This window comes from Nyctibius grandis, chromosome 6 (genome assembly GCF_013368605.1).
Source record: "Nyctibius grandis isolate bNycGra1 chromosome 6, bNycGra1.pri, whole genome shotgun sequence".
NCBI classification, from domain to species: Eukaryota; Metazoa; Chordata; class Aves; order Nyctibiiformes; family Nyctibiidae; genus Nyctibius; species Nyctibius grandis.
In genome coordinates this window covers 50892715-50903785 of record NC_090663.1, presented here as the reverse complement: position 1 = coordinate 50903785, position 11071 = coordinate 50892715, and the positions used below count along the sequence as shown (strand labels likewise).

Sequence of the window (11071 nt, the reverse complement as noted above, 5' to 3'; positions counted from 1 at the left end):
GAAAGCTACTGTTTCCCTTCTATCATTGCTCAGCTATTAGTTGCAATACTTGCATCCCAAAGCTACAGTAAAAATGTATTAGAGATTGCACAGAATATCACCATCAACAAGTAAATCAAAGCTGTGGTAGAAAAAGTGCAAATAAAGCAAATGTGGTAGCACACAATTTTCAAATTGAAGAGTATTTGGAAGGGCACTTGTGTAGAAAAGGCACCAGCCTTTCAACCCCCGATGACACTGGTTCCTACTCGTGCGGAAGCTGCAAACAGAAGCTCCCGACTCCGTGCACACCGACATTGTCCGAAATCTAGATTCGTGCGGTGCTGCACGAAGACGGGGAAACACGCACCCCCGGTGCGGGAGCGTGTGGCAGCAGGGCAACACACGCCCTCTTCGGAGCCCGGCTGACGCCCCGCACCACCCGCCAAGGCCGCGCAAGGGGCGCGCCGTGCCGGAGGCGCTCGGCGGGACGCGGCCGGCGGCGGTCTGGCCGCGCTGCCGGCTGCGGGGGAGCGGCGCGGGGCGGCCGGGGGCAGCGCGCCTTCCCCGGGCCGCCGCCACCGCCACCGCCCCCGCCGCGGCCCGGGGCCGCCCGCCCCGGCCCTGATTGGGCCCGCGGGGAGGCCCCTCCCGCCGGGCCCCCGCCCGCCCGCCCGGGCGGCCCCGCCGACGCGCCGCGCCCGCTCCCCAAATACACCTTGGCGGCGCCGGGGATCGGCAGCAGCGCCGTGCCCTGAGCCCCTTGGCGGGGCCGCGGCAGCCCCCGCGCCATGGCGAGCGAGGGAGTCAGTGAGTGAGCGAGAGCCGCCCGGGGCGCGGAGCGGGGCGCGGAGCGGGGGCGGCGCGGCGGGGACCCTGGACAGCGCTGGGCCGGGGCGTCCGGCCGGCCGTGCCCGCGGGCAGCGGGGCGCTCAGGGCAGCGCCGGGTAGCGGCGGGCGCCGGGTCTCTCGCGAGGCCGTGCGGAGTGGGGCTGAGCCCCGGGATCGGGGGGCGGGGGGGCGGGAAGCCCTCTCCTTTCAGCACCCCGAGCCCCCCGTGCCCCGTGCCCCGAGCCAAATATGGTCTGGAGCGAAATATGTAGCGACTCGGGGCTGGAAGCGATCCGGGAGCCCGCTGAGGTCTTCAGCCACGTAGGGGGACTGCGGCGGCCTGTGTGCATTGTGCGGCTTTCTAAGAATTTGCTAAGTGCTCGTGCCCGCCAAGCCAATTAAACCCATTCAGGCTAGTTTTACCGCATTATACTTAGGTAAGGTTTCTTATCTGGGTTTCAGAGTAATTCATATCGTTGCACGTCATGAATTAGACACAAACCTTATATTTAATCACGTACTTGATGCTCTAACAATAACTTAATTTTTGCATTTGTTATTCCAATTCTTTTTTTTTTTCTAGGAAGAATAAATGAAACCCTAAACTGTGCTGTACTCATTGTGATTGGCAGTTTACTTTTTCAGTCGATTTTCTTAGCTCCACTATTCTTTCTATTTTTTTCAAGACTTTAGGCTTATAATTCCTTTTCTGAGCGGATAAGAGTTGTTTCTGCAGCTAAAGTGCAGTGACCATTAGCCTAGGTCTAATAGCGCCTTTATAAAATCATCTCCATGTATAAACATGTGACACTTGAAAAGTTTCTCTCTCGTATGTAAAGGAGTGCTTTTATACATCTTATGTACTCTGTCAAGCTGGTCACTTACTCTGTGTATGTAGTGAGATGGCTTTCTAAGTTCGAAGGATGAATTAACAGGAAAAAAGTCCTAAGCAAGGATGCAGTATTACTAAAAATGAGTATTAATTATGGTGAAATGAACTATTTGTAATGCTGTATTTGGGCTATGCACTTTCACTGGACTACAGGTTACACTGTGCTGCATACGGGTTGGTCTAAAGAGAAATGGTGAGACTTCTGATAGTTGAAATACTAGTAGGAAAAAAGAAATTTTAATTAACTCAGATTTTGCATTGTGAAGTCTCAGAATACAGAGTTACAGAAAAATGTAACAGCAATTTTTCATAACAAGTGTAAGAGTTTAATTATCTTTCTATTAATAGAACAAAGTGTTTTACTTATTTGGAAATGGTCTGATCTAATAGTTTTTCCCAAGACAAAACTCCCAAAGGAGCCACTCCCTTTTCTTGAGTTATGATTATGATGATCTGTTTCCAAACTACAGAGAGGAGGTGCAAGGAAGCATACACTTTAAATCACATAAATGGGTCTGCTGCTTTTCTAGGGTTAGGAACAAAAGGTGGTGACAGCCCGTGCTGGAAAGAGATTCCGGTAACAGACTATTTTACATAATTAATCAGAGAATTTAATCAACTTAAGCAACCAGAGAATGCGTGCAAATATGTTACAAATGCAAGCACGGGAAGTTCTCTTTATTGTTGAGAAGTTTCTTGGTTGGATTGTGTTGCTCTGGGGCACTACATATGGCCATACATTCTGCAGCTCTAATAACTATTCTCTTTGCTTTGCCAACAACAACCTTAAATGAACTAGATGATTGTAAGGAAGCATGAGGAATACTGTAATGGTGATATAAAAGACTTCATGCTCCACATTCTCAGAACAGAAAAGCAATTGCTGAAATCACGCTGATCTAAAGTGGGCAGGAAAAGCAGGGAAGGAGAAATAAGGAAATCACATCTTGAGATCTCTTGGTTGTAATTATTTCTGTGGAATTCTGTAGCTTGCAGCTATTACGAGTCATGACAGTGCAAGATCATGAGTCAGACATTGGAGGAGAAAGTAAGGAATTTAGTTTACAGTAGTTTTTTTACCCTTTTTTGACATTATCAATAAAATGGCTTACCATCCCCTCTCCCACTGGTTCACTTGCTGAGTATTCACTTAAATTATTTAATTAAGTTTCTGATGAACCGTTAAAAATGAGAAGTCAAGTTTAGTCTTTAATGTTGTGTCCATAAAAGTAAGTACTGAAGTCTTGTATATTTGTCTTATTCTGATTAATGCTTTCTTTAAAAAAAATCTGTCGTTAACCATTCTATGACAGTCTGTTTCAAAACAGATCCCACAGTGAAATCAAAACATAAGTAAGAGTTTGTAATAAAATATAATACTCAAAACATCAGTAGCAGCCAAAACCTGGTTTTGTCACGTAATAAAAGGTAGAATATCACAGCCATTATGAAGATAAATGCCATCTATTTGAAATTCTAAAAACATACCGAGACTCAAAATAAGCAATCCCAGAAGTCAAGGTAGAGTTTGTGGCAAATACAGCTATTTTCCTTTTAACTGAAATGAGTTGTTAAACCAAAAGCTGTTGTAAATTACATCTTAGTTAAAAAAAAAAAAAACAATCACCTCAGTAATCTAAGGAAACGGACGCAACATTCTAAATTATCAACAAGAAAATATGTATTAGAAGGTACCGGCTGTATTTTGTATCTACTCCATAGACAAGTAGCAAGTTTTCTTTTTTTATACAAACTTATTTATTTAAGAAAAGTTCAGTATAGTTAAAAAGAAGTGTTGTAAAATAGTTATTGGAAACTGTAGGACATGTTTTAAGGATTTTCGTTGTAATGATATTTAGAAATCATGATGCTTCAGCTGGCACATTTTATTGTGCAAATGAAAATTGAACCGTGAAGAGCTGCCATTAGAGTTTCTGTGCTGGAATTCCTTGCACATTTTGTACTATATCCTTTTTAAAGATCTTTATTATTTATGTGTTTATTAAAATTCACTGCATTTATTTAGATGCTTAGCTTTGCAATTAAGATTTTTAGCACTTGAAATTTAAATTAAGCCAAATCTCACATTTGACATTACTTTGAATATTCTTTTCAGCATGCTTTGAGCATCTGAGATATGGCTGTAATATATATGGTATATATTCAGCAAGTTTTGCATGACTAGTTGTACCAGGAGTAGAGATTCAAGTTTATCATTGCACAGATACTCATACTTTTAAGTCAGTGATCAGGGCATAAGTCTTTGTTCAAGAAAGCAGCACTGTTAAGGACAGAATATTAGTATCTATCTAATTTTAAAATTCCAATAGGATTTAAGCATGTGCATAAATGGGCTAGGGCTTCCGGCTAGGGCTTCTAGCTAGGATGTAAACAACAAAATTTGTTTCGTAGTAAAGGCCACAAAATTTGCTAGTGACAGCAGGGTTTTTTATAAGGTTTTTGCTTATAGATCCACCTGCTATGAAACAATTGAAAAGACCATGTTAATATCTCTAATGAAGCCTTTTACTTGTAACACAGGTATTGATTGCTAGTCATTTGGTAACATGCTATTTGTCCAGTTTTTTGGTTGTCCTACTCAGGTGATGCCACTCTTAGGTCAGTGCTAGTGATTCCTTGTCATTTTGGCTCCTCATTTATGGCCTGTAGCTCATACAGGATGCATATTTATTTTTGTAGATGCGGAGTCTGGAGCAAGCTGACATGTACTCCCCTTTCATAGTAGTGCAGGTTTCACTGCTGTCAGTTGTTCTCCTGCTTCATGACATAAGTCGGAGCAAATACATTCTCTAGGGATTAATTTTACTTCACCATAGAGAAACCTCACCAAGTCCTGTTCATTGCTTCAGACCCCAAGTAAATTTGAACTTTAGGGCTTCCATAGGCCTTCAACCTTTGGGAGAATCTCACCCTAACAGACCATAGTCTTTTGTGATATCCACTTCCACTTATTTTTCATTCATATTTCCTTTTATATGATAGTTTTGTTAAGTGAAATCAATGCCCTTGCTAAGAAAATTACTGCTTTCACATTTAACTGCGGTATTTTAACTAACAAACTCATTTGATTGAAATGCCCCCTTCCGTAGTTCAGACCCTCACTGCTCCTTTTAGGCACCCTCCCTGCTCCTTGAACTCGGCAGTATTGTGGTAGCCATTGTTTTTGATTTTACTGCTCTGACTCCTTAAATTAGTTCCTTTGTGTTACTTAAAGCCAACTTAGTGAATTGATTTTCTTCTTGCATATTCATACTAGAAGTAGCTGTTCCAAGAGAATGGTGCCCTGCTAGTAGTAGTATTCAAACAAGCCACCTCCTCATGCAAGTCAGCACCAGGAGGCTAACTTCTTACAGGCAGCACACTAAGCCTAGATGATAACCAGGTTGTGAACTTATGTATTATTTCTTAGAGGGTACTTCTTTCACGAGACCCCATCTGTACCTGCTATGCATATGTATCTGCCTGAACGTGAACGTAATGCTATGCTGTTCCTGCTTGAGTGCCAAGGCCATGTTTTCTCTGCCCTAGGCCAAGGAGAAAAATACCTGAAGACTTGCATTCCATCATGGGGCTATGGGGCACAGAGCTGTCTGAAACCCTCTTTTGGAACTGTTTGGCTATGCCTTGCACTTTACGCATGGCTATGCCCATTGATTGTTTCAGCTAAGTCCGTATAGAAAATAGGTCAGCTATGCAGTGGCTCAGGAAGAGAGCTTTAATTGTGTGGGTTGTAATCTAGAAAGCAGGGTGTGTGCATCATCATGGTGGAGGCTAGAACCAGTTCCAAAGATTTTATCAAGCATTGTGGAATCTAGCCCTTAGATGGCTATTTGTATTAGAGAGTTGCAGGGAATACCCTGTGCAAGTCATCCAATTATTTCAGTGTGAGCAAAAATTTCTTACTATAAGGCAATGGCCTAAAATCCTTTTATTATTTTCTCTTTCACAAATGGAAATTGAAAGAAACATACATTTATGAAGTGAATCTCTTCCTGAGCCCCATTCTAAGGTATTCAGAACAAAAATATATCACTCTTTTGGGGAAAATATATTTTGTGTAATTCTAGAATGTCATTGATTCCAGAGGGTGCAGTAAAACTTATGGTTTCTGTGATGCCACATACAGTAGTTGCTGCTAAAGTCTCCACTTTTAATGAATAATAGCACCGTTATTTTTGAGATCCCAGAAACAGGTTTCTCTATGGTATATTAGACAGGAGTGTGACTGCCTTTCTAATGCTGACCAGGTAAACGTGTTTAATTTCATTTTAACCTTGCATTTCACTTGGCACTTGATACAGATGGAAAGTGACAAAAGTTGTTCAGGGAAAGCTGATTTCCCTCCTCGGCAAATACAGAAACTCTTCACACATGAAAGAGCATTAGTAAAAGGCTGACTACAAGGAAGGATCTCCTCAGCAAGATTTCCAGTTTGTTGCTTGGAAAAATTGGGATTTTTCATTTGCTCATAATTATTTCTATGATTTGAAAACACAAGACAATGTACCCAGTAGCTGTCTTCTGGTTAACAGGGAGGAGTGTCTGCTTAAATTAATAGCTATGTGGCTCTCTAGTCCTGACTGCAGGCACCCTGGAGCCTAAAATACTCATTGCAGTTCCTGTTTTAAATAACACTGCTAAAAATTGCAAAATTTCCATGTCTTAGAAGAAAGCATGCATCAATCTAACTTTAAATTCCCCTTTCTTTTTCCTTTTTGCCGGAATCGTCTTCATAGTTGCCTATTTGCCCTGGCAAGCTGAGAGTGCAAAACCACTTGCCTCATGTTGAGAAAAATATTTGGTAGATTGATAAACTGTTCAAATTTTGGTGAAAATATAGCCATTAGTCCATAGAATTCCAAAAAAACATATTTAGAGGTAGGATTTTAGAATTTCCACATGGGAAGAATGGTGTGAAGGGAAGGATAGTCTTGTGGCTTAAGAAAATTAGCAAGGCTTTTGGTCAATGTGAAACTGATTTTTTTTCCTCAAAAACTTAATGAAATCATGACAGGAATAATGACAATTAATTTTAGATTGATTTAAATGCATATTTAGATGCAGTTAAAACTTCCCAAACAGGTTGCATGATATTAATAAAACCAGCCAAGAGGAAATGCCTTTCCTATAAGCAATTACAGAGCCTTCAGAAATGAGAGAATGAAGTTAAACCTGGTGTGTGTTAGGCATGAAGCTATAGGGTGAGGACACCTTCCTTGTTCTGCTTTTATATATAGTACCTACACCCTTTTATGAATCCTACCTGCAAAATCTGTTTGAATTTCACTTGTATAAATGTTCAAGTGTTTCGATCCCATTTTTATTTTTAAAATCTGGCTGCAAATTTGTATAAGGCTTGACGTATTTTTTGTAAATCAGTCAGGTCTACTAAACTCCTGGCCAAAAAAAACTTGTGCAACTCTGTTTAAGAGATCTGGATTCACTTCTTAGCTCAGCTGCAGTCTTTCTTTTGTGATCTCCAGCATGCCTTATTTCCCCAGTTCTAAAACAGACATTGTAATGCTTCCTTTCATATCGCATTTTTCTGTCTTAGTTATTCAGAGGGCAAACCCTTCAGGTCAAACATAATCTTTTACGGTATATTTGTGTATGGCCCTGATCTTAATTTGGGCCTTCTGGGAGGTTAAAATAAACAAATAATACACCTAGCAACAGCGATAGAGAAAAAGCAGAATGCAAGATAACATTGGCACAATTCCTCTGCTGAGCAACCTGCCCAAAGATGAATTCACCAGACAGAAGGTCAAATACCAGTATTTCAGTTTAAGCAAAGGCTCCATAAGAATTTTCACGTGTTGATCAAGTATCAATCTCACTGACCGAATGGTGGCCTACATGAATGCTAAAAGGTAATGAAATAGTTCCCTTCCCAGACAAAAAAATTTGGTTGTGTGGTGACAATGAAATAGCATAGAGGAGACCAGTCTTTCAGTCACGAGTTGGGCACAGCTTGTAAAACATGTTGATAGGCTCATGAGGCAGGGACTACATTTGTAGCATGACATGGAAAATCTACAGCTGATCTGAAAATTACTATCAACTTAGATCAGCTCTGTGCTGAACCCTGCGTATCACATGCTCCAGATCTGTGGGAGATGCAGCATGATAGTCAACTATACATGGAAAAAGTCATTGACCGTAACAATGGTAAATTTTAGGACTAATGGAGTCATGGCTTAGTCGAAGTTTGAAGTGTGCAGCTATACCGTGCATGAGGTGATAGTGGTGGGCATAATGACAGAATAATTATTCTCTTAGAAGATTAGAGACTGGCACTAGAAAATACCAGTAAAAATGTTTTTAACTGTTGATTAATATAATATATGAAATGGGGTTTCACGATATCTTCCTTCCAGTTTCTCTTTGAAAATAATTTGCAGTTCTAAGCAATACTAAGTTCTAAACAAAAATAGGTTTAAACAATAGATAGAGGGGAATGAAAAGGTAAAAGTATCTTTTCAAATAGGCTTTGAAGTGGTGAAGAGCAAGGAATACTGATGGAATGCAAGATTATTACTTCAATGTAGCAAAAGCTAAAAAAGAACATCCATTCCTGCCCATGTTGTGGGCAGATTTTTGCTAGCAATAAATCAGAATAGGGAAAAAATAAGATAAAAAACTGAAATGAGAGTAGTAGTGGCAGAAAAGCATCTAATGGGGTTGATGTATTTTAAAAAAATACAGTTAGATTTTATTGCAGTTGTTGTAATGTACTGTATTGTAAATGGCTGATCTATCTAATGCTGGAATAAATATGCAAATAAAAGCAGTCTATGCAAGTATTTATATAACATATCCTCACTGTTTTCTTTCCCAACTGTTACTCTACAACCATAGAAAACACTCGTAACCTTTAGTAAAATATTAATAAATGCATTCAGATCTTTAATGCTAAACTTAGGTTTGGTACTCTGTCTTGCAGCAAAGAAGCTGCATTACTTAGGAATGCAATCCTGTTGTCAGTTTAATATATTATGGGCAGTGTGGGATTTAGATGCCTGTTATAAACAGAGTTAAAAACCCAGAGCAAAGGTTTACAACATGAATTTTCTGCAAAGATACTCGTGATACTGTGAGAACTTCATTTCTCCATTGTCACAAGATACTTGTAAAGTTAGCATTTTTGTCTCTTTGGAACTTGCCAGGTACAAATATTTAAAACAAATGCTTTGAATTTTCAACATCACCTAAACTGTAAGCAGAAATGTCAAAGGTTTCTGACCCCATGTAAAGGAAGACTACACACAGTGCAGCAAATTTACTTTCCTCCCTGTTTTTTTTTTACCTGCCAAGGGTGCACACTCTGCAAGATTCATGGTGCTTCCAGATGCTCCAGAATACCAAAAGGCTTAAAAAAAATATTGTCTTCATCTTGGCAGGAAATTCTTCATGAAAGCGATACTAACATTCTTTATCCTTAAACTTAGGTCTCTGGTTATATCCTCTAGGAACTCATGCATCTCATTCCCTCCCTCTGCCCCAACTATACACGTGGTCTGTCTGCATTTTCATTGTGGTATTTCATACATTTCTAGAAGAAGGGAGAACTTCCTGTGTGGCATCCTCTTTCTGTGCACGTACACAAACACAGAGGTGGAACCTATTATTTGTTATGGGATTTCTTTTATCAAGAACCCAGTTAACAATAAATGTAACTTTCCCGTCAGAGGAGCATTTCTTTTCAGGATAATATTCAAATGACATCCAAAACCTATTTGAAGTACTCCTCTGAGTACATATGGACTTGCTAGGGCCAGAATTTAATTTTAGTTCATTTTTAGGTTTTCTCCCGCAGTTCACTGTCCAGTCTTTCTGCCCTTTCACTTCTGAAACAGCTGAACTGTTTTCTGTGCTGGCTTGGAGCTACTATTGATAGCACCAGTATGGAATATCACAAGTTGGAGACATCCTATTATCTGACCCCATTTTTGAAATGAACATGGTTTCTTAATATAATGAAAGAAACAAGTGTTCAGTGGTGGATTCCCATTTTACAGAATTAGAAAACAGCACATACAGAGTGTTTGTTGTTTAACATTTTTGCGGGAAATAGTACTTGAAGGGCCTTTGGTGTGGGACAGCTCCTACGCTAGAAGTTAGTGTTACGGTATCTGGGTTGTTTATCTATCATTTCACAAGCTGAAGTGTTGAGACAAAGATGTTCATCAATTACATTTGATATTAGTTTTGTTTCTCAATGAAGTAAATCCGAGATGGCCCCATTACCTCAGTAAAGGCAATGAAGCCGAGATCCTGTACAGTCATTGCCTGCAACTTCAGGGTTCAGATTTCAGCCTTCAGGGATGACTGACACTTCATGTCCCTTGGTCAGCTGTCATTTCCACATGCCTATCTGCTGCTGCTTCCCTTTAGCTGAAGCTCTCATTTGGAGCCCTAGACTCTAGAGCAAGACTCTCAAGCTGTGTTCCTTGCTCATTCTGCCTAAGGACTGAAACCCAAAGACTCACAGCACTTAAGCATAAATTTCCACACCTTGAACTAAGAACTGAGTGTTCTTACAGTTCCTTACCTTCTGTAGTGGCACAGTGGGAGGAAGTTATTGGTGGCTTGCAGTTACTGATGATTTCTGACACTAGTGCAGGTTCACGCTGCCTCACAGGAATGCAGGTCAGGGCCTTCAAGGAAGCCAGGTAAGAAGTGCTTTCATCCTGGGAACTCAGATACATGTGCAGCACTAGCTGGTATTTCAGAAGGCCTGATGGAGAGAGGAAAGAGGTTCCTTATAGACATATTATAAAAGAGAAGGGAAATACCTTTAAAAACTAAAATGTAAAACTATGAAATCTTAAATCAGTTACAATGTGTATTTGGCCTTTAACTTACAAATCAATGCTGTTTAAAACAAAATACTAGAAATTAACATATGAAATGTCCAAGTCTTGACAGCTTTTACTTCTTTATTAACACTGGGTAACCTCATTACACACCGCAGCAAAACAAGGTATGTCACTCCCTGCCTTCCATTAGATGCTAGTGAGGCAAAACACTGAAACTAGAAATTGGATCTTGGCAGCCAAATCAGGGTGATAAACACTCATCCTTCCTTAATTGTGCAACAGAGAGTAATATATAACCAACAGTTGGTTGAAACACAAGCTGTAACTACCACAAAAAAAATCCCCTAAAATCTAAAATATTGCTGAAAAGCTCTTTGAAATTATCATTTCAACATTTTCTATAGTCTATACGGATAGATTACAGAAAAAATATTTGCATGAGTACCCACCATACTTCAGTGGATTTGTAGTAGAGATAAAGCAATATATCACTAAGGGAACCGTCTGTGCCTTTGCAAATTGTTTTGTT

At 40.3% G+C, this 11071-nt stretch overlaps 1 protein-coding gene across 3 annotated transcripts in view; it reads left to right on the top strand.

Moving 5' to 3' along the window:
* The first annotated feature begins 706 nt into the window (after positions 1-706).
* Positions 707-11071, top strand: part of GUCY1A1 (guanylate cyclase 1 soluble subunit alpha 1) — a 37410-nt gene continuing 27045 nt past the window's right edge. Inside the window, exon 1 of one of the 3 annotated variants that reach the window (XM_068403111.1) lies at positions 707-789. The gene's annotated coding sequence lies outside the window, so the exon portion shown is untranslated. Of the gene's footprint in view, positions 790-1086; positions 1248-11071 lie in introns of those variants that run through there. The other 2 variants (XM_068403112.1, XM_068403113.1) reach the window with 2 other exon arrangements.